The sequence below is a fragment of the Hetaerina americana genome, unplaced genomic scaffold (assembly GCF_022747635.1).
Source record: "Hetaerina americana unplaced genomic scaffold, ioHetAmer1.1.p SCAF_4, whole genome shotgun sequence".
Taxonomy (NCBI): Eukaryota; Metazoa; Arthropoda; class Insecta; order Odonata; family Calopterygidae; genus Hetaerina; species Hetaerina americana.
Window position 1 is genome coordinate 61,471,341 of NW_027286985.1, and position 24,615 is coordinate 61,495,955.

Here is a 24,615-nt window from a genome sequence, read left to right on the forward strand (position 1 = left end):
CCTTAGCTGTCGGTCGCCTCCCATAAAAACTACTTCTACTACTGATTTCATTCAATCCTCTCAAAAGTTTCCCAGTTGTTTTCCCAGAAGAAAAGTCGGAAAATAAACTTATCTGCGTTCCTCCGTTATTGGTAGCGCAAAGAAATAGTTATCGTTACTTTTCGATGACATTATGAGTCCATTAGATAAGTGGCATCCGGGATACCCCCTTTCCTCTCCTCGGAATTGCCAGAGTGACTCAGAAACCGGTAAACCGTTGTACAGTCGGAATTTGGTTGACAATAAGTGATTTTTCATCTGAAAATGACTGAAGTCCTGAAGCCAAAATTGAGAAGAATGTTAATTGGCTATTAATATAATAGAAATTAGTACGTTCGTTTGCCGTAAAAGACGTTTAAATTACAGTTTATTAGCGAAACAAGCCCAACGGTTCAACTAATAGCTCGTGTTGTTAATTTTACCATTTTTCTTTTGTATCAGTTGAAATTTTCCGGGGCAAAAATAAACTATAATCGGATCTGAAATCGAGGGCCATTGTCGTTTAATCGTTTTCAATTCAGAGGCATTTATTCTTCACCGAAACTATTGAATGAACGAAAGAGAAATCGCTGCATCCGCAGTCATAAGACTAAATCGTTTCTCTCCTTGGGACGGGAATGGCGTAATCGTCGTTGATAGTGAACAATTTGATGTACTGCTTTGTTTTCATTCGTACAAATGTCGTCCTCTTGATGGGATATTTTTTCCTCTCAAAAGCACGCTCTTCGGAGGTCATTAATTTCGCGCATTAATTTCGGGAGAGAGCTGTCGGCCTCGTCGCGGCATTTCTAAGCGCTCATTAATCGTCCGCGGGGCATCAAAGCAAATGCCGAAGAATTTAAAAAAAAGCTTTTTTTTTCCTCGAACAAAAGACGCTGGGATTTGATAAAGGCAACGGAACTCGTGGGAGACTCGCACGCGGTCGTTGAATTTGGTGGTGACGCGTTGGTTTGTTTGTTTCCCCCGAAGAGCAACTGTTTGCACTTCCATATCAGAGTATCCCCCGACTCGGCGGCTTTTCTCCGGGGATTCTCTCCTCGCCCCGTCCACCAAATGGGCGGGCCGCGCCTCATGTCCCTCCTCTTCCTACGAGGGGATCTTTTTCGCGTTTCGCAACGCTGCACTCTGGAACTCCTTCGAACAAACCGGCGTAGGGAAAGGTGTGATCCATTTTTGGATGCACGCGAGAAATGTGCAGCGACCTTGCACTGGCCTGCCTGCCCGTTTTGCGTGCGAGCTGTCGTGATTTTTCAGAAGATCAAATTTTGAAGTCCTCCTCGGAGAATGCCGACGAAACTATCCATACATTTGGTTCCTATCTCATGTTCGCTTCCGGTGGTCTTTTTTTTTCATGACCCTCCCAATTTTTTCCATTGAACGGCGTAATTTTTCCGAGCCGTGTGCGGTGTTTCAATGGCGGAAATGAGATAGCAAATGCTCGACCAACATGTAGGTGTAAATAGCGATGAAAATTTCTTCCTTCACGCACGAGGGTAAGACGGGCAACAAAGGAAGCACATTGATAAGCGGGAGAGCGTATAAAGACCGCTCAGGTTATTCTCGTTTCCACGTGGAGGAGCATCCGACGTCTCTCTCCTACCTAATCCGCAGCCGCGATCCTTGCTTCCCGTTCTCTCTCTCTCTCGCGCCGTAACCTCGATTCCAGCCTCGCAATCTGTCCCTCAACACCGACCACCTCCCGCCCCTCCCCCAATCTCTCGTGGCTCGGGATCCTCCTCGCGATCCGTCATTCACTTGTTATTTTTATCCGTCCCTTTTTCCGCTCTGCTGCGACCCGTGATGTATTACTCGGGAGGGGACGTGGGATTATAATTGGGTAGGGGAGAGGGATAGGGGAGAGTCACGCTCATTGCGGCGGGTTACGTAAAATGCCTTAATAAACCGTTATAGAATTCATAGATATGCACTTGTATGTACATTTATATGCATATTATGTGTATAATGGTAAAAATTTTCACGAAGGTAAATATATGTAAATATGGCCACAACCGTGAAGGTGAAAAACAACCTACAGAATGAATGTCGCTCTTGGGATTTTTCTTTCATCCATATCTTCTCCATCGTAAAACCCTCTAAGAGTTAGTCGGAACAGGCTTGTGATCATGTTTTTATTAATGTATTGTACCTTAAAGCTTTGCTTATGTGTGTTACATTTACTGTTCATTAAAAATATATTTTTCTATGATGCTTACAAAGAATGTGATGGTGAGTATCTTCTTTAATTTGTATACACTCGAGCGAGAATGTTTGAAACAAAATTTTACTCTTTGATAATTATAAAAGACGCAAATAAACAAACGATCCTTAGAGCAAATGCCAACACCCCCTTCAATGTGATTCTACAAAGTCGACACCGAGTTAAATGGCATCCTCGCGCCTAAAAACGATAGACCCAGCCCTTTTTATCAAAAGCTTAATGCCCCCTATTTCAAGATAATATTTTCTAGAACTTCTCGCTTTACAGTTAAGCATACACACGTACGTGTCTCTACGAGTGCGTGCGAGCGACGGCGGAATCCGGGGACTCACGGAATGAGCGCCGCTCTCTTTCATTGCGCTCGACAACCTCAGGGGGAGTGTGGAGGGTGAAGGGGTGTGTGGGGACGGGGAAGAGATCAAGCGATATTATGATTCCCTCCCCCCTCGAGTGAGGTCACGTGGGTGACGTAAGCACTCCGCAACCCCTCTTCCCTCCTTTCACTTCCTCGTAACCTTTTGTGCGACGTTGTTTCCCTGAACCGCACTCCTCCCCCCAACTCCTCCGCATCCTCCCATTCTCAATCTCCCAAAAGGTATCTAGCGTCTAGGTGTAGCATCCTCCTCGTCTCCGAATCCGACGATGTATATTTATCCACATCTTTGTAAGTAATGTTTGGTGAATTATTTCTGTTAAGAGGAGGCCCCCTCACGTTTTTCGCTGTGGTCCATTGATGATCACGCTGCAACACTTAATGGCTCCCCTTTGGATGCCGTTGGCGAAAGAAAAACGGGACAACAGGGGATTACTTTTTAGTATAATTCCGGGGGTGGGGAAGTAAGCGATAATCCACGGGTGTCATACGAAATGCTGTCAGTATATAATGGGGTAAATACTCTTCGAGGCAATTACTCTCAGGAGATGATCTCCAATTCGCAACGTCAGCCTACTTATCTGCTAATGATCGCTCTACCCTCACCTCGTACTATGGCTTACGGCGTGTGACATCATCACATTTTGTCAGTCGGAGGGTGCCAATGACTTTCTCTTTGCCCGGACGGTATTGCAGTAAACACTGGTACCAGAACATTCACACAATTTTGATGCCCATCCAAATATGAACCCGCTGTCCTTCGGTGAATATTCGAGCACTCTATCCACTGGGTCTGGAGTTAGTAATGCTATATTGGTGTTATATATTATATATGTGTTGAATTCTCATGAATGTTTCGATTACGAAGCAAATATCGTGCCTGTTTTGGTTAAGTGGCGTGTAATAAATTAAATTCTTCCGCAATTAATATTAATTAAATGATTTTTTTCAATGCACGAGTTGTGTCTGTAATCCTCGAGATTCGTTTTAGAGAATTTCACTTTAATTGCATTCCCGCAAATGAAATTACTGAACCCTAAGTAATAATATTTGCTGTTGCAGTAGCTGAAAAAAGTAAAGAAGTGGTATATGAGTATACATAATCGTATTTGGGATAAATTAGATGAAATTATTTGCACAACCTTCGATCAACTGTAAAAGATTGCATTCTTCATGGATAGATGAATGGACTATTCATGTATCTCCATGACATGACTTCCTCACCTTCCACGGTATCGTCCCCAGATGATTTACAGCTTAAACATTATTTCTCAAAAGATAGCTAATTGTGGAGATAAGGAATTTTCCTTATAATTCGTATCAGAATCACGACTGACCTTGAGTTACTAATTTTGGTCACCAAATCAAGTGATTATGGGTAAACTTTTTATCGTGTTTCTGGGATTCACTAAAGATGCGGAAAATGATATAAGATTTTGCCTGATATTGATTTAGGGTGGCCACTTAGTCGAGAAAATTGGTTAAAAGTCAGAAATGCTCAATTCATTCAAAATATTTTTTAAAGTTGAGTTCTGGAAAGGGCCGATGTTCTTTTAAATTCAGGGATATGATCTGTGAATGGAGGATTGCCGATTAGACGGCTCTTATAGTCTCTATGTAATGCTAGGGGCATTATTAGGAATAATTTTTAAAAATTACCTTATCAAATTCCAACTGTTAGGCAGAAAAATCGGGAATAACACGGCTTGTTCGTGTGAGAAATCAGGATCAATTTGGTATTAGGTATCTAGGAAATGAATGGCTATCCTGTAGTATGAGTTGGTGTGTGGTTGGTGTCGGCTTATACAAGTGTTCCATACCGACATAGTCTAAAGTGTGCGTCCGCATGTGGGAGATGGAGAAAACCTTTGGGGTTGGATGGGTTGTATATGGTGTGAGTCAAAATATCAGTTTGCCAAAAATGCTCGGATGATTGAAACAGTGGGGAAAATGTTGGGATCCTAATAGCTTCCGAAGAAAATTTCTCCGCCGTCTACCGTGATTTTTAACGCAAACACGCCGCGCCGTTCCCTCGCGAGCAATTTCCTTTTGAACGACGGACGGAGGTAAGATCATCGGCGAAGATACGGTTTGCGGACTTTCGCCACGCCCAGCTCATCTGGGCGTAGTGCGTCGGATCTTAGTGCAGCATCCGCAAGCTCGCGGCGCCAGGGCGCGACTACTCTCGTCTCCCCTGGTGGACTCTGCGGAATTCCCATAGCGACGGCCCATCCCCTCCCGCCCGGGCGGCGCTCGAATGTTTCCATCCTTCGCGGTTATTTCATTTTGCCTCTCTCCCTCCATCCCTTTTTCGTAGGCTTTCTCCTTGCCCGCGCGTGATCCGTACACACCCTCACGCGATCACCAATCTCCAGCCCTACCCCCCCCCCCAAACACCCCTTCCCGGCGCACGCCCGCATGCCTAATTGCCTCCCGCTGTTCCGGGTGGATGCTGACATTCGTGTCACTGCCGCCTCGTGGTTCTCGCTCGCAGAAAAGTTCTCCTTTGAGAGAGAGAGGGAGGGTAGAGATATCTGATTGAATCACACTCCCGTGGAGTGGGGCCTCCCGGCCACTGACGGTTTTTGTTTCATTTTGCGTATTTTATCCCCACTATCCGTTAAGTCTATGCGGTGTAATCCCACCCCCTGTCTATTTTATGGATTCCACATGCGTTTCGAACTTCCATTTTCAATTTTTCTTCTTTTCCAGTCAGATCAAGAGTGGAAGCACTCGTGTTAAATGTAATCAGTCAATTTGTAACGAAATGTGTATAAGTGGTGAGCCACGTAAAAATGTTAATAATTATATGGTAGGACTTGATTGGATTTCGTTCAACGATATCATTAATATGACTTCAAAAACTTCATTTCAAGTTCTGTTCCGTGATTTGTATCTTATACAACTTTCAGAGAGGCACAGTTCCTTGGAAACCTTGAGATCCAATTTTGAGGCACCGTTTTGTTGGAGATTATTGTTAGGTACACATTTTTGCCATTGTTACTATGTTCAAGGGATTTTCCCGTCGTGTAGATAAAAACTGCAACTTATCCATGGTCTGAAATCCATACTACCACCGTTGCCTCGGTGGTATAGAGAAGTATGGAACCATCCACAGGAGGCATTACTTCAGGCAGCATTTCGAGGCAGAAGCCTCGAAATTATTTAAGTTTTTAGGCCTAGAGTTCCATGGGCGTTAAAACTTGTTTCCCGTCCAACCTGGTGGTTGCTTTATAATCGTTTCGTAGCTGTTCGATGGTTTCAATTAATAAGGTAACTCGTTAAAGTGTATTCTCTCTGCAAATTAATAGCGTGAATATGGGAGATTTTCCTCTTTCGATCTGTGGTCGATTTTTTATCGCTCTGTTAATGACTCTCTCTATCTGATCATTCAACTGCCTGCAACTGAGGGGGTCAACAGTTTTTAAAAGCTTTGTATCTTATTATTATTATTTTTTAATGTGCAGACTATTATTAACTCGAGCTTAATTTGCTTCATACGTGACCAATGATGTATGAACTCCGTGCCATACGTGATATCGTATAACAGGCCTCCTCCATCGACGGTACTGTTATTCGAAATGAAGGTGCCATTACTGGCGCGACTGTGGTAATGTATTATCATTAGTGGCGTGTCTCGACAGCTTGTACATATTCCAGAGCGGGATTGTTGATGAGAAACCTGAAATTTGCATTGCGGAATACTTAATTTTAATCGGGCGAACAGCTCCGGTGAAAATTGTTTGACTACAGTAATCACGCAACCATTTAAGTGGAATCGAAAATGTTTACATGTAAATTTATTAAAAGGAATATATTTGTAAAATACAAGAATTATTTGTTACGGTAAACATTTTAAAAGCGTCGATTTAAATGAGAGGCATAAAAAATAGAAAGTGGTCGTTTGAAATATTTTTTTGCCGAAATAAACTTTGCCGAAGATATATGTAATTGTGTTCTGACAGATTTGATCATCGTGATATCACTTTCATGTCGCTCCTAAGTAGAGAATGAGTTAGCACGCGTTCATTTGGTTGATAAACGATGTTGTACCCTGGACCAAGTTGTTTTCTGGCGTCCAAATGTTACTTCGGAGAAGATTCGGGAATAAATGGTTCTCCATACAAAACACTCATGCTTTTTCTAACTTACATCGTTATCGTTAGAGAAATACTTATCGCGCCACCTGGGCGTTATCATTCGTAGAGCGTGGAACGGCTTTGGTCAGAAAATCCCATCATTTTCACCGCGGCGAGGGAACAGTCATATTACACATTACGCCAATATTATTACGTTTAAAAATATAATAATAGACTTTAAACGGAAGATTAGTTAACAAAGTCGTCCTTTTCGCGAAATCGTTAATACATTGCCTTAACGTTTATTCACTACGTCTCTTGTTTTTACGATTTGTTCTCTCTTTTTCGACCGAAAGAAGGATAAAACTTTTATAATAAATGTGAGAACTGCAAGTGTTCCCCCTGGAAAACTGTTATACAGTTTTCCAGGGGGAAAACTGTATAACAGCGAATGACGAAGAAAATTTTTATGTAGAGGCAGCAAGAAAAGCATTATAGAGAAATATTTAAGGTAGTCCAAGTTCTGGTTGGATGTGACCGATAGAGTTCTCTTACGAATGGCTCTTCGGGAATGGAGAGAAAATTTAAATTTATTGGTCTGCGTGTTGAGAAATAAATGAAATAAAAAGCAGGGTATCGACAATATGTTCATTGAGAGAGGTGAATAGCCACAAGCTTGACCGTTATAATGCTGAAAAAATGATCCTATAATTTGATGGTTATCGTAGCGATTCGATTTTATATATTTTTTATTACTCCTGCGCAGGTTTGATTTTTCCTTCAGTAATTCACTCCTTCCGGTCGGGGAAAAGACGGTAGATATAAGATGATTTTTAATTTTTTTTCGAGTTGTTTTTTGTCATACTGACATCCTTCTTATGGAAAACGGTTTATCGCTGCCCTCAGGTGGGAGCCCATGAACATCCTATTCCTGCCGCTGACGCGTCCATACTCACCGAAGGCATAAGTGCCGAAGACCATATACAGCAGCTTTGCCTCTAGTGATTCAAATTATCGAGATATTCCGAGATTTCAACCCTCGCCCCCGCGCGAAATCTTCCTTCCCCCGCGAACTCTTTCTCAATCCTCCTACGCGTTCATCTCTCCGGTTGGCCGACACTCTCCAGTTCGACACCCTGTGACACTCTGCCAATTTTGATTTTCTTCGCTTCACTCACGTCTTACGGATTAACTTAATGTGACGGCAGCACATTCAGGCAAAACTTTAGATAGAGGCAAATCCGTAAATTCACTTCCTTAATATATAATTGACAACTTCGATATGTCCCAAATACTTCTGGCTTACACTGTGCGCTAACTAATGTGACATATCATCTCCTATTTTATTAAGAGTTGTTTTTATCAATCACTCTTTTAAATGGTTTGATTGGTTTTAAATGTAGTGAATATTATTCCAAAGTGTCACATTTGAAAGGTTGAAAGAAGCAATCGAGGAATGAGAGATGTTTTAGTGCCAATCTCGCTTAGTTTGTTTTCAGCTTTCCAGTTCAGGTTTACAGTTTTCCTAGGCCGTTTTCTCTAAATGTCATTCTTCCAGGGCTGTGGAGCAACTCACACTTGTGATACTTATATCCAATTTTAATCCTATTTCTACCGTCTGCATTCAACGAACCAGTATAGGGATGTACCCTCATATTTTTAACCTCGTATTAAAAAATAATTTTACGGTAGTGAAAAAATCTCATACTATTTTTAATAAAGCAATGAGAGTTAAGCTGCTATCTTATACGTATGCTCGGGCGATTTTTTATTTACTTGACTAGAGATTACATTCTGGGGTCTGATTAAAGTCAGGATTTTTCCGATCAAGTTTTCATTTTACGGATTTGAAGTACAAATCTTCCTTTTTCCCTGTGGAGGCTGAACATGTCCTGTTTTTTTCATGACGATATTATGATATTAAACGTAATGGAACAACGCGGTCCTGCCGCGCACGCTCTAAAAATATCCTCTTAGTCTCTTTCAGTTGTTTAAGGGGATTTTGGGATTTTTATGCTCTCTCTTCCAGTCTTCTGACGCTACGAAAAATTGGGTAATATTTCGCGGTGCATTTTTTAGATAATTGAATGTATACCAGTGGCATAGCCAGAACCATTGGGCCCACTAATATTCATTATCTACCTCCCATGCTTTTTATTGAATTTAAATGCAAATTTTATCTTACAGTGCTGAACAGTACGTATTGCCGTGATAATATCGTGTGTATTTTAGCTACCTATCAATAATGTCAAACAATTCGAACTGCCAAGCCCATGAAATAAATGCGTATTAATAATGAAAAAATGTACATTTCTCAAGAAACCAATTTTAGTAAGATCGCCATGTGTATCTTAAACTAAATGATGGACGCAAATGAAAAGGTTCCGTTCAAATATCTGAACTGGCCACTACCAGAGTATGGCATTTGTTTGGGATTGAATCCAGAGCTTAGAAAACGTTAGCTATCTCTCATGATAACAAGTTGAGTGTCCCCGTATTTTTTTTGTTCAATGTGAAAGAATATAAAATTGCAAATGAGAATCTCCTGTCTTCAATCGAGATAAATTGCTCGTATTTATACAATATAGTGAGGCGTCGCGGAGAACGCTGGTGAGAGAGGGAGTAAACTGACAATATCAGAGCGGTAGATAAAGAGGCGTAAATGGTTTAACGGAGAGAGTGACACATGTGTACGTACGACTATCAAATCGCGATATTAAAAATAAAATCGGTGCCATTAGGTTTCAGTCGGGTTTAAAATTGATACTTAATGGGCGGTTGCCCATTGCTGAGGTTCTTTCTTTAAGAAATCCCGGGATCTTGGTGCTGATCTTGCACCTTCCGCATTTTCGCCCCTAGTCGTCCAAATTTCACCCCTCGAGGGGGTAGGACCCCTTGTGTCGGGCGCCCACTCGTCCGACGGCGTGTTTCCCATTGCATCTCGTTGACCGGAGTTGAAGGGAGGAGGGACGGGCGCCTTCCTCCCGCCTTCCCCCCGCCTTCCCCCCCACACGGCTCCGCCCTCCCGCCCACACGTCCTCTCCGCCTTTCCCTCCCTCTACCCCGCCCTTGCTCTTCCCCACCCCAATCCAACCTCCCCCTTCTCCCTCCGATCTCATGTCCCTCTCAAAAGGACTTCTTCCTCGCCGCGCACTCGACGCTTGGATCTCGCTCCGTCAGGTGAGTGAATGGTGTCCGTTCTCCTCCTTTCCTCCATCCCGTCTCTATGAAGCACGTTGTGCTCCCCCCCTTGTCCATCCACCTCGCCACATCGCCGCTTCCCGTGTGGGGAAGCGTCTCCCCTCGGGATCTTCTTCGGTGTCCCGGGAAAAGATATCGTTTCCCTCGGCGACCGTCTCCCGCGCGTCACTTTTCCCGGAAAGGGCCGTGCCTCATCCCCAGGAGGTCTTTCCGAGATCTCGGCTACCCAATCACCCACGGTGCGTCATCCTGGGAATACTCCGTCCCTACTCACTCCGCGGCTTATGGGACGAGAGATCAACGCGTGTTGCCGTTTTCGTGTTTACTTCGGGTGATTCCGAGGACTTTTCCCCGCGGTAGACCTCAGGCGTCGGCAATTCAACGATTGCGAAGTTCTTTTTATAGGTTCAAGTCCGGAGAATGAATTTTCTTGTCTACCACTGACCTAGGTTGAGGGATATTTCATCTCCGTGATCGAGATCATCCATATAGGGTCGGGCTAGGAAAAACCACAGCCTCCTCTTGTCTCTAAAAGAGGTGGGTTCCTTACGGCGTCTGAAACGACCTCCTTCCGGTTAGAGTGGCCTTCGGCATTTCGGTGTGATCCTCCAGAGATTGATCTCGCCCGTTTTCGCCACCCTTCTCGTTGAATGGAGACGTTTTCCTTCTCTTTCTCTCAAATAACACCCGCGGTTGGTATTTTCTGAATTCTTAGTATCTCCCCACTCTCGGATTTGTTAGTGCGACGACAAAGCATTCGACGTGTTGCGAGATAGTAATTAGTTGGTCGTTTGGGACTAACCTTTTCTTAGGAGGAAGAATAAGCCGGCCAAGGCCACCTCTATCGTAACTTCGATTTGCTTAACGCAGTTCACTTGGCGATCTCGCGGTGCCTTTGGTTTTATGCTCGTTTTTTATCGTGGTAGGCGTTTCCTCCGCTCTTTTAATGCACTTTTTACGAATGCAGTTCCTCTCTCTTGGGTTGAAGCATAATAGATGCATGAGGTTTGTTTGTGGTGGGGGTAGTGTAGTTTCATAATATCTTCTTTAGCGTCAAAGTTGTGATGGGTCCGAAAGTCTTCAGACACTATATTGTGCCTTTTTTCTCAGTGCGTTATGTACGACATACCGACGCTAAATCTTATGCTCAGTTGTTGTTGGTTATGAGTCTATCCATTTTTTATAATGCCAAAAGTATTTCGTTTCCTGTGAATTTCGAGGATCACTGCGTGGCCCGCGAATCGGGCCCCTTCTCTTTAACTGGTGTTGTAGGGCACGCCACACTTCAGCGTGGTCGAAAAAGTTGAATCGTGTTAATTTCCAGTGATGTAAACGATCTGCAAGCATTTTTAAAGGCTTCTGATTTGTCGGTTTGAATTTTAGCATTAAAGGGATGGTGTTAAAATGAATGAATGAATCCTGCGGAACTCTAGAAATCCCTCCAGCCAGCATAATAGGAAAATTTTGCTCTCCCAGCCGGGAATGACTTTGGCGTGAGTCGTCTTGCAGAAAGTCAAGGTGAACGGTCTAGTTTCGCAGATGTTGCACAGTCGAGATTATGCGAATTTTTTTAGTGATAGGGCCGTGGTGCCCTTCTCCCTTCTCTTTTTTATTTGGAACTACTCAAGACACTTGATGTAGGTTCTCTTTCTTCCCCGGGTTATATAATTGGGGCGAAAGAATGCTCTCTGTAATTATTGGCCGGAGGTAGCTGGTATCCAGTTATTTAATTCATGCATCCGCTTGTCAAAACGAGTGGAAGAAGTACCTTTGCCGGGACTTTGGGTCGGTGGACCGTTTGTCTCGGGGTCTGAATCGATGAGCATCTTTTCCTCGATCGATAGATATCTCGGTTGGCTGCTCGATTTCGACCACGCTGCTCCCTCCTAACAACCTCGTTGTAATTACCGGATGTCCACCAATCAGAGACCGGAGTCGATCTCCGGGCATCATCATTTCGGCGCCGAACATTTCGATTCCCCGCCTGGCGGTCTCCTCCCACTTTCTTCGCTCCTGGACAGGCTGTTTTTCGCGCTATTATTTACGGAAGTGACAATATTGTGCTCGGGTTGCCCCTTGCCCCTCATAACTTGGATTGGCATTCGCGTCTCCAGGATTATTGGTTTGGTACGCATCCGGGAAAATACATTGAAATTCATCTTAGAGGGTTACAGTTGTTATTGTGTAGGAATGGCAAACATTGGGCTTCAATAACTTTGGTAATTATAGGAATGTTTTCTATGGATTTATTATTCCAGTGCCTAATAATATTGTTGAAAGTTTTCTAAATGTTCAGCGTGTTTGTGGAAATAACAAATGAGTTCCCTGTTGCCCTAATGCCGATGATAACTTTTCGGTAGATGAGGTGAAATCGTTTTCATAATCATTTCTTCGTATAATATTATGAATACCAGTAAGATATCGGCGATTGGTGTTTCCCATTAGTAGTTCATTCATTTCACCCAATATTCGATGATTATCACTTTCATTCCGATTAGTTCCATCCCATCAATCTTATCGATTTCACTGAGTTCACATTATTTAGTGTACTTTGAGTCGTTCGTAGATTTATCTATATCATTATTTCGATATCATCCTCATCTATTGGTCAATATTTTCACTTCAGATTTTATCAGATTATAGTTTGCTGGATCCGGACGCATAGATGCACCGAGGAATTCGAAATTGTATCGTTATAATTTTCGTTGTTATATTTATTCTAGTTGTAACTTGTGCTTTTAAGGTTAAGTGGATCATTACGCATTTATTTACTATTTCGTGTTGCCTTCCGGTGAAAGTTTGGCGTCTCTAATGGAACTGTTTAAGTTTTGGCAATGCGTTGATAACTAAAGCATCCACCGAGTCTTGAATGACTTGATGGTACCAGTGGAAGGGATAATCCTGGATATCTCAAGGCAGAATGAGGTGTCTCGGACGTGATCACTTGTGATCACGCGTATTTAGTTATTGCTGTTGATAGAAGACGCAATACAGATACTTATATTTTCAGGAGTTAGTGAGCAATAATATATAACACAAGGAAAATGGAGAGAAATCAGGATTGACGTTACCCGATTCACCAGATTTAAAAAGTAGATCCAGCGTTCTTCCAAAAGTGTAGAATGACGGCCATTGGGGTCTTGTACGCACGATTATTTTCGTAGCCAGTACCCTTTGAATGTTTTGTAAAGTTCTACACTAATATTCTTTATTTTCCGCGGTAATTTGATTAATTATTCTTTTATAGAACTTTTTGTCAACGCTATATTAAATTTTCTGTGTTTTTAATGGAAAAATTAACCTGTGTGTTCCTTTTTTTCTCTTTTGATAGTATTTACATTTTATTGCTCGTTACTCTAAGCGAGGTCTTTTGCGAGAGCATGTGAGGTAACCAAGGCAAATGTTCGAAATTGACTTGCTTTTATTGGTATTACCTTCGCACAAACCTGGGAAGGAGAGGAAAGGACTTAATTACTGATTTCGGACGGCATGAAAAATTGAACAGATTTTATTCATTCGAGAGTACCCTGTAGCAAATACTGTTTCACAAGGACATGCTTCATCCAAGTACCGTGCAGAAGTGTCGTTTATGTTCTTTACGTTGTTCGCGTAATACTCTTATTGACATCCGATTTCTTTCAATGAGCGCCAAGGTTGTAAATGGTGAAATACATATGTATTGTGGCATTACAATAAAGAAGTGCTTCCACCCTGTATTCCTGAGTGCGATGAACTGACCAATTTGTAGATTCCGTACTCTTTTGCAGCCGTTTACACTCGCGAATTCAAAGGTGCGCATTTCAATTTGTCCGGAGTCGTACGCATCTAACTAGCTCGGCGGGACTCACTCGACCACCAACCCGAAGTTCCCTATCCTGTGAGTCGCGCCTCGGGCATAAACATCCTCGCATTCTAGCTGATGGAGGAATGGATACGACTTAGGCTGCTGTGGCGCCTGAAAGGTATAATTACCACTGCTACTTGTTAGTTACCGACGTGTCCGTCCGTGGTCACATGGCGGCAAATTAGTAGTCATTTACCGAAAACCGCGGAAAATAACAGCATGCTTCGCGAGGGAAGGGGGTTTTTTTTTGTCGACTCCCTCCGATACGTCGGACAGATTCTCAAATTAGTAGTGCCATTTTGTTTCATTCGTGCCGCCGGTATGCTGGGTGTATTTTCGCAGATGTCCTCACGTATCTTGTTCTCCTTTTCGTTTTGCATCCGACCCGAGTCGATACCGTCAGGCTGTATGGATGTGGGATGGAAGGATCCGTGTGAATAATAATTGATCGCTGGAGGGAGATCGGGAGAGGAGACCCCTCTTTCCCCTTTTGACTCTCTTTCTCTCTCACTCTTGAACGCTCGGAGCGTGGCTCTTTTTACGGGGATGCTGATCTCAGTGCGTGGGGAACGCGCGCGGTCGCGAGCTCTGAAGAAATAGCTTCGGGGACGCGTAATATGCGTCCCGCCGCTCTCCCCCTTACACCGCTTAATCACACGCCCACCGAAGCGGGGCCGGCTGTCCCTTCACCTCGCGAGGTTCGATTGTTTCCCGGTAGGACTTTCGAGTGGTAGGGCTGTGCGGTATGACTTGTGGGTGAACGGAGTAAATCGAAGCGATGACGATGCATTGATATGGCCGTAAAATTCTGGGATTAGAATCCAGCAGCATTCACGATAAATACACCTCGTCCGTAGGGCACATGGGCATTACACGCGTTGCGATGTCGGAGACGTGCGCTGAATTTATGTGGTCACGCAATTTTCGGTTGTGCATGCAGAAACATTCAACCCATATCGCACGCAGAACTTATCGTCAGCACACTTGTAACGATGCTGTTGTGCGATTGCATCTTTTTACATTGTGGTGCGATTGTATCTCTGCACATCCTTCTTTGTAGTTCACCAAGGTAAGGGATTATGACAATAGCGATTTCTCTAGGCCGATAGTTACCATGAGTGATGCCAATATTGATTCAGATTAGGTGCCCTATGCATTTTAGATGTAGTAGATGTGTTCATGTTTTTCAAGGAAATATTTTTGGATCATATTGTGCCTTGCCTTGGAATTCCAAGTGCGACTGTTTTGACTAGAAAGCAGAAACACGAGCTCTGTCGGTTCACGAAGGTCGGATTACGGACTCTCCTCTTTTGAATACTCTATACTTCCACTTTCACCGGTTTTATTCCAGCAAAGACGAATGTACGATATGTTTCCGTTAAATATTCCCTTTATTCATACCTGTATGTATGAAGAGTATGCAGTTTTTTGAGTGTTCATAGCTGCTGAACAGGATGGCCTCAACCAGATCGTTTGTCGAAATGAGTCACTGTCGTGGCTGGTCTAATGCCGTTCATCTCGCATCGGGGATAATAGTTGGGTAGGTAAAGCGCTCGCCTGTTAACCCAAAGTTCGCGGTTCGAGTTCCAATTCTGGCTTGGGTGCTGTGTTGACTTTGATGGGTTCGATCCCTGGGAAAGATGACAAGCCAAATGCTAATCGGTATCCAAGAGGCGCTCTGACCATCAGGATCGTCCGGAAAGCAAAAAACAAAACAACTTAAAAATAATTTAAGTGTATTATCTAGGATTTCAGTACATTAGCCTGAAAAATTTTCGATCGTTAATCCCCTTAAAATATTGCATTAGGCGTCTCAGCGTGTAATTGCTCAATTAAGGCTGCGACTCGATGCACTGTGAGTTAGCAAAAAAAAAGCATGGGTAAAAGTTACATCACCAAGGTCGAAAGCGTTGGAAAACTTTTTAGCCCTGAATTCGCGAGACCAAGAATAGCTTGTCTGGAGTGTCATCGGCCATATAAATAATTATCGGAATTATAAATCATGTAATGGTTATGCAGGTAATGTCTCGTTTTGAAATGTGCTTTCTTGTGAAGAAAATAAATCGACGAAGTGGCAAAACGTGAAAATCAAGAATTGTATTTAAAGAAATTGGTCTTTTAATTACTCGGCTATAGCGGGACGACTCTCTCCAAGAGTGGAATAAAACTGTATGAAGTTAAGAACCCAAGAAATAATGACGGAAATTTTTCATTTCAATTACTATCACAAGCCTTTCGAAATGTTCTAAGGCTCCGTGATTCATGCCATCCATCACCGACGCTAGTAAGAGAGGTGTAGTTTCCTATCTTAGCGCTCGCTTAGCCCGTAATTGAGTTTCCCGGCGATAAATGCCGCGACAAATTAAAAAACGCCAGATGAGTAGTGGCTTTGAGATTTGGGATTTAGACGCCCTAACGGTTAAGGTCATATTGTACCTTTTAACCTAAGCAATACGATCCTGCGACAAACACTGAATACATATTCGCGATCTTTGGAAGAGCAGAACCGAGTGTCTTTTATGGATTTGAATACCATGAGTACTTAACTCAAATTTTCACGCGACATTTCAGTGTTCGTGTAATTAGTCACTCATTATACCTTGTACCGTTCCATTAAGAATATTTTATGATTATATTCGCCTCGATGCATAGAAACACGTAATAATACAGATATATCTCTTAGTAATACCTTTTCATCTCCGCTTCTGATTCGCCTTTGATAATGTTCTGTATTCAGTCTAATTACGCTTATCATTCACCGTACCTTGGCTAGTTTTCGTGGAGTTTGTATTACGATACGTATGAATGAATGTGCTAGCACCTTTTATTATGGTGGCATGTCGCAGCCACTCTCGTCCACAATAAAGAAATTTCAAGGAATCGGAAGGCAACTGAATCATAATTCATCTTCATCGTAACCGGTGCTACCTGGCGGCAGGAAGAAGCGTATTGGTTTCATGGAAATCGCGAAATGGGTCGGATGTCGGGTAGTGAGTTATGGATAACATTACTTTCCGGTGAGCGAATGAAATGTATCGCCGCGGGAAAAATTTGGACTGGAAACCTTGTTTTTGGCCTTCTCGGTAGCCCACAACTACTAGTGTTTATTTATTCTCGGAAAGATGTTCTTCATATTTTTTAAATCACGACTATGGTCATGTTATTCTGTTATTATCCCGCTGCCAGATCGTTTGAGATAATCCGTTGAGTACAAGGATATCAATTTACGGATTGGTGTAGATGTGGCGAGGCCAGCTGATATTAAAGAAGAGCAGTTAGTTTGAAAAATTTCCACTCGACCAAAAAGTTCAACCTTAAACCCTAAAGACCTCTCTTAAAATATTAAGTCAAAAGACCCCCTAGAGGCATAGTTTTAAATTTGGTCGGTGACTGCGTTTATCCAGTCTCCATTTAGCGTGGCTAGAATTACCGTTGGGGCCATATGAGCCTCTCTCATAGCATCTGTAATTTTCCACGACTTCGTATCAGCGGGTGAAACAAATTGATTCCCTCCGCGTGGTGAGGTTCCTTAGGCAGTCACTCGCTCGTCCGATGCTATCTTCGTCTCTGTCAAGGAGATCGAGCACCTGCTCGCAGCGGCCCTCGCGTTGCCACGAATTGCGACTCTTAGGGAGTTTCCGCACTCCGAAATATGATAATACTCACCGCGCTTATTTTTCACCATCGATAGAACACAGGGTAGCTGCGAATCAATAGGCGTGGATTCTTCAGAATTCAGTAAGCTTTAATGAGAACGTATTTAGTTTATTCCAAGTGTAGGCTGTGGAATGCTGCTACTTAAGAACGAAAATAGTTTTTAATTTTTTTAGATAGTATTCTTATACGACCCATGGATTAGACTTAAAAGAACCTCTTATAGAGTTTTTGGGCCATATTCGGCAGCGTGATTATGTGAAGCAAGGTGTATGCAGTGGAAAAGCTCTCAGTTTTTGAAAAATTTAGGGAAAAATTAAGCAAATGGAGGTCACAGGAGGTACATTAAGAATTCTCCCTCAGCCAATGTATTCGAATATTGATGCAATTGTAACACAATTTCTTTTGTAAAAGAACAACACGTAACATGTGCGAGCCCACCAACAGAGCTTCGCAGTGTTTAATTATAATTGACAGGTTACACCTTCCCGCCAACTAGAATAAATACATTCCTCAAAGATCCGAAAAGCGATTTGTCCCATTTGGTCACATGCTCTAATACAATCCTTGCGTTACTGAAACGCTGGTCAGTAAGTATTTAAGAATCAGAATAGATGAAAAACAATAAATTCTTGGAAAAAGGAGTGAATGGATGCTAAGTGATTACTTTCAGATCACGCAATACTATTAGTACTCGAGTTTTCTGAGGTTATATGTAATGTGGGCCATGATTTAGGAAGCCCACCGTCACCCTTCGCCACGCCACTTATTTGATAACGGCTCCCAGTCACGGCCTTCGGGAAAAATTCGAGGAAGTTTTAGAAAATAGACGAGGATTAAAGTGTACAAATTTCTTCCCAACTGCTTTCAATTTCATAGGCTCTCATATTTACCGTTCGGCTGGTGTGGTGAATTTGCAAAACACTTGTAGGTATTCCACAAGCCGCGCTTCCGCCCAAATCCGTGTCCTTCCAAGAGGGTGGTCGTCCTCACGCTTCACTTCTCCCGCCTCCTCTGGCGTCCACTCTCTCCCACTCGCAAGATCGTTCCCGGGGCAACAGGTTGGCGGCAACAGGTGTCCGTTCCCCTCTCCAAAGGTGTGCTCGTGGGAGTGAGGGGGCAACTGAGAGCTCGTGGAAAGGAATATCGATAATGACCAATGGTGTAGAAACGAGATCTCTCTGGGTAATGTGCGGCCTTTCAAGAGTTTTATCGTCTCTTTTTCAAGAGTAAACAACAAACATTACGCTGTTCTGTCATTGCGGTTCAATTTGTCATCTTTTGAATGGTTATCTAACTGCTTAGTGATGTATTTAATGCGCACTATGTTAAAATTTTCGCAGCAGTGTTTTCATGTAGATACATGGAAACAGCCGTGAACAAATTCAGGATTACTTTTAAAATATTTTTTACCTGTCCGTGATTAACTGAGCATAAAAATTTTTGGAACCCAATGAGCACCACCAACTGTTATCGTGGCGTTGAGAACGTATCTGCTAACTTTAATAACGCCATAAAACAGTGAAACGTTCTATATTTACAATTACGTAATTGTTCTGAATCCATGTCCTAAAATTACGTAACACCACGCATTGTACCTACTTAAAGTGTCGAAAAACTTTTTAAAAGTGCAATGCCTTTTTTAATTGGTACAAAAGAGTTGTTTTGTTTTTAATTTTCCAAAAATTGAAGACAATGTTTGCTCCCTTATCTTTGGAAATGTAAGATCTGTAAAAATGGGGTAATGCTTATTCGTTAAGTCTGCGTCACTGATTATCACTAGCATGGATCATCGGTTATTTCCTGTGGGATCTCAGCAAGTTCCGCTGCTACGATTCTGCAAACGAACCTGTCTCTACCGTTTAGATTTCAGAAAGTGGTTTCAGTTGTCCCCAGGTGATGACGCAATATCCCATCAAGTTGGCGAAACCGTGTTTGTTTTCTTTGGGAATACTGCGGATTATTGACTAAACAAGTGACAACAACATTTGTATATCTGCTCATACTTTGATTGTATGCGAGAATTTTATTTGCCTGCTTAAATATCCATCTCATTTGTTTCAAATGATGATTGTTTAGCTGTTTATACGTTCTTCCTGCGGGATAGTTACCGATTTGCCATTCCTTCCATGGGGATAGTCGGGAGAAGGGAGTAATGTCTCACTCAAGCTCATTACTATGTACGATCCATTATTTTTTATTACTTCTTCCGAAGAATTGAATCGCACAACGATGAGTAAGATGAAAGCGAAAATTTCATATGATTACGAGCACGAGAGAGAGACGTATTTCTCGAGTCCGGTGACGGGTACTTACCTTTATTGGAATTTCAATTTTCCTTGCGGACATAGCGTAGTGAAAAAAGGAACTGGTCAACAAACATCAGTCGTAAAATTCGTGGGCACCAGCTTTCGTCATGCTAACTTATTTACGTCCAGTCACTTGAAAAATTCCCCTTAACAATACTTGGCAATAAAATCTGCGTTAGCCATCCCGCGTCATTTCATATTTTCATTTGAATGTTTTGATTTATCGTATTACTGAATATTTAATACCACCATAGAAATTACCTTGCCTTTCAACTCTGCGTCACAAAACGCCGTCGCCTTTCCGACTGATAATTCGTCCCTATCGGAATGTGCGCGGTAATGCGTATTCCGCATAATTCAAGGAAGGGATCTCTCTTTCCGAAGCCTCTCTGGACAGAGTGGGCATCTTCCTCTATTCTCATTTTTGCGGTATTTTTTATTCCCTTCTCCATTCAAGTGACAATGGCGTCTCGGGAGGGGAGGAAGGCGTGACTTTGTTTTCGGCCACAATTCGGGGTGATTATATTTTTGCGCACTCATTATTTTCGTTTCGGACTTCCCCCGCGGAGTGACTCTGTGTATTAAAGGAGATGACACGATCGTCACAAATTCCACAAGTCATCTTCTCCATTCTTTCCCCTCTAATCTCCCTGGAGCCGTTTCATTAATTTCGTCCCTCGCACCTACTGCTATTAGCTTAACTGTTGGTTTAAACGTATCCCTTGGTCGTCCCTTGTCTTGAGTTTCTGTCTGAAGAGTTCTGAGTTAACTGTTAACTGAGTGCGCAGGTTGAGCATCGACCGGGAAAGCCGTAAAGTGGCTGGAATTTAATTTTTTTTTGAACGGAAAAGATCTGGGAATCTGCCATTGACCGTCGTCCAAATATTTTGGTCTCGCTCAAAAGAGAACATGCATAGATTAATAATGAAAAGTAACATAGAAGTTATGATGAAATACAATATGCACATATTGATTAATTAGGTATTTTCGCATAAGCTCTCAACTGTGAGAGGTATGCCGATTTGTAGGCTTTATGAAGGTTAAATGCAGGAGTGTAAAAAACAAGGTCTTGGTTATGCATTATTATTTTTTAAACTCATCGTGGGAGGACACATATAGTAAATGGAGTGACGCAATCAAGTAGCTAAATGTGAAAGAGCGTAAATCAAATAAACATATGTGACTCTAAGTCATTTTAGGGTATCCCAAGCTAATAAAGTACATGGGCGCCGTAAATACGTGTTCCTGATAGTGAAAGATATATTTCTTGTTGGAGAGTGAATTGAACGCTCGAGGAAAAGAGGGTCCTGAATTTTGATTGGTTTTATGCAGATTACATTGACTGTGTGGCCAATGGGATCTTTGTCGAGGGTGTTTAAATTTATAAAGTGAACGTTGTGAAGGATGGGGAGAGGGAATGACGGTTGTCCAGGCAAGGCCAAGTTTGAAGGGGGGAAAGGGGGAAATAGCGGTATGAGCAAGTGATGTTTCATATCAGAGGCGTAGCATTTCATCTTCTTCAGAAAGAAAAAGTTGGATGAATCGACCCAAAGAGAAATTTCTTTCAAAGGGGAGAGAATTTCAAAGAAACGGGGATTAGGAGGGATTCAAGAATCGTGTGACATAACATCGTTTAAAACCGCCTGGTAAGTCACGAGACTCAATCGTGAAGTGCATGGCACCATCGAGAGCTTTTTAGAGTACCGCGGGGCTTTTTTGAGTCTGAAATATTTCGAGAAACAAGTTGTTGTTCCTGGATAATAGTGATAGTTTAATCGTACACTTTTAGGTGTCATCTCCGAGTTTTTTTTTAGAACTATGCCCTTTTGATTTGAGAATAGAGCTGACAGTGAACTTATTATATTAGCGATGACATAATTTTCTTATAGTATCCTACCAGATAAGGAAAAAATAAATTTTCCAATGGAAATAAAAATATATTTACAGGGAGGGAGTCAATCACTCATTGTATGATTTAATTTATTGAAAAAAGGAGGAAAGATGACGTTTTCTTGTCGTCCTCGAAGGAAGAAACCTGCTTCAACATGGAGATAGGGCTCGCGGTGCCCGGTAACTTCATTCTTTGAATGTGCCGAGTTGCTCAAGCGTATTACGAAACGATGCGTAAGATTCACCATCGCGTGAGAGTAAGAATGAAAGACACTCTAGGAGACGGTCGCGATTTCCTTCCTTAAGTGTCTTTCAGCTTGTGTGTGTCGCTCATGACCTCTCGTCACGTGACCATTCGCCGTTGCTCCTGACTACCTCCCATCTCTGTTCCCTCTCTATTTCCTTTCCCACATGTCGTTTCCCATCCCCACGAGCCTCCCATTAGGGATTAACCGGCGCCGGCCCATTCCCCGATGCCGGCACTAGACTCGACATTTCCATGTCGACAAATATTGCTTGTCTGACATTGTCGCGGGTATATGTCAGTGTCGGATGAGGATGGAGATTGTCGATGACGACTCCGGTGTTACACCTTAGTCGTCGACGTCAAGTGAGTTCCGATGTCGATGGGACATGATAACGCATGCGGAATGGTCGCTGGGTAACAGAAGTCCACGTCCATCCAAAACTTTTGTGTCGATTCGTCCCTGCAATGACGTTCAGTTTCTTCTCATGTTTACCATAAAATTGGCACCCCACTCATTTCCATTCGCGCTCATTGGACTTTTGGATGTTTGGATGTGTGTGTAAAAATCTCATAGATGTTATCTGTTATCTCTACGTAAAAATCTCGTTCAAATGGATAATCATTCCTGAGAATATTTGTGGAAATAAGCATGACTTTGTAACGGTACCCAGTGTTTGTATGTGAATGATCAATTTGTTATTTTAATAAAAAGTCATTTTTCTAATTAAATTCCAGCTCGCCTATAATTCCCAATTGGCCCTCGTTTAAGTCAAATGTTTTAAGTAAATATAGTAAACTTGCATTGCGGAATCGAACTCGTGGGATTCTGGACGTCGACTCCATCTTCGTCGGCAAAGGACGCCCGGTCCTGGTCATGTCAATATGGTCAAAAAGCAGAGTCATTACCCGAATGAATTTGATTTCTTACTCTACTTGATTTGGGATTACTGGGTTTGTCATCTCCCACTCGCAAATTGAAATTCGCACATCAGGCTATGATGGTCAATTTCTTTCCCTACGGCTTCCCATGGAGATCCGATATCCTAATAATCATTTTGCTAGGGTGAAGTTGAGGGAGTCTATAGTCACCGGAAATCGTACCCAGGTGCTTCGCCGAACTCCCTGCCCACCAGGCTCTCTATTTCAGTAATTAGGTGAAAAGTGAAACAGTTGGTTGGGTAAACTTACTTTCTGTGAACTCATTTTCGGGTGAATTGCAAGGTGCGCCCTCCTCCCATTCCTCAGCCCTTCTCTTGTCGTCTCCGCCGCCGTACATCCTTATCAACTCTTTTTTCCACTCCCCGGCGCTTGTCCCTCGCCTCCCCCGCCCTTTCCAGTACATGTCACCCCCACACCCCTCGCAATCCTCTTGCCCCCTCCCGGGGAGAGCCCCTTCCCACCCACTGCCGTCCGACCTCCTCCCCACCCACTGCCGGTCCGACCTCCTCCCCACGAGCGACTGCGAGTGCCGGCACCCGAGGAGGAGTCCCTCCTCGAGAGGGAATCATGACAGCCATGGCATCATTAGCGAGCACGTCAAAAGCTGACCGGCTTGATACTGACCTTGGCCACAAAGAGGTGCTCATACATTATGGGGGGGGGACGAATGTGGAAAAGAGTAATGACTCTCTCCGCTTGGCTTCACTCGAGTCTGCTCGCATCGCATTCACTCGCGATGAATGCGTTCTTAACGATCCTCGATGCGGTAATTGTCCGCAGTACTCTTGATTTCGGAGAGGGTGCAGATGCTAACCGTCCCTGGTTAGTCAAACTTGAATGGAGGTGTCCCACGTCCCCGCGAGAATGGCTTTCCCTGGTTATATTCTCACGTTGATTAACTGTAGACTGTTGACTCAGCGGTTGCATGTTTTTTTAACCCAAACACAGAGGAAAATATTTCGTTTACATAGACTAAGGCGAGAAGCCTGATGTGAAGGTTTCTTTTCCCCTCGTGAAACGATGTCCACAAATGCGATGTTCGCTATATATGGCCATTTACACTACCCGAAAATAAAATAATCCCTTATTCCCATAGTAATCGGTTGTCTTTGGCTATGGCCGAACACCCTCTGCCACTTGCCCTCGTGACGGATTTCAGAGTGGCACACAGATATAGCTGTTAATTCTCGCCGAATGTCCCAATAGTCGCGGATTCCAATCCCTCCCCTGGATCGAATGTTGTGAGCGATGGCTCGTTCTCATGAATTTTCTCTGAGCGAGTTTACGTTGCGTTGTAACTCTCCCTGTCGCCTTAAAATTCCGTTTAAAACTGTTGGTGTTAATTCAGTTTCAAGGGCCAAATCATTTTTTACGGCCCTCAGTGGTGAAAAATGTTTCAAAATAATGGTTGACGTATGCACTCTTTAGAAATGAAATAAAATGAAGGCTAATCAGACTACCCGCTTGTGCGCATGGAGATCACTAAAATGGCTGTATGTCAATGACTAGGAACAAAAACGGCGGTTGTAGCAGCGGCTATCCATTGGTATTATTCATTCGAGGTCATTTGGGTCTTCGGCATGGTTATTTAGGGCAAGGAAGGGCTGTGGAAGGAAGAATGCTCGTTAGGGAAATGCTGGGATAATGTTACGAAAACTGGACATTTCCTTTCGGCCGGACTCGCCCATCCTCTGCTTGACCAGAGGGCACTAGCCGTTTTAGTATTCTACATCTACATAATACCCCGCAAGCCGCCGCAAGGGCGTGTGGCGGGGGGTAGTATTTCCATGTCCAGGAATTTGGGGGTGAGAATTTGCCTGCA

The 24,615-nt window shown here is 43.0% G+C and overlaps 1 protein-coding gene across 8 annotated transcripts in view; it reads left to right on the plus strand.

The window, feature by feature from the left end:
• Nucleotides 1-24,615, plus strand: part of CLIP-190 (Cytoplasmic linker protein 190) — a 242,731-nt gene that overhangs the window by 158,660 nt on the left and 59,456 nt on the right. The window contains exon 1 of one of the 8 annotated variants that reach the window (XM_071590887.1): nt 9,832-9,889. The exons of the other annotated variants lie outside the window; for them this stretch is intronic. The gene's annotated coding sequence lies outside the window, so the exon portion shown is untranslated. Of the gene's footprint in view, nt 1-9,831; nt 9,890-24,615 lie in introns of those variants that run through there. 8 annotated transcript variants of the gene reach the window in all.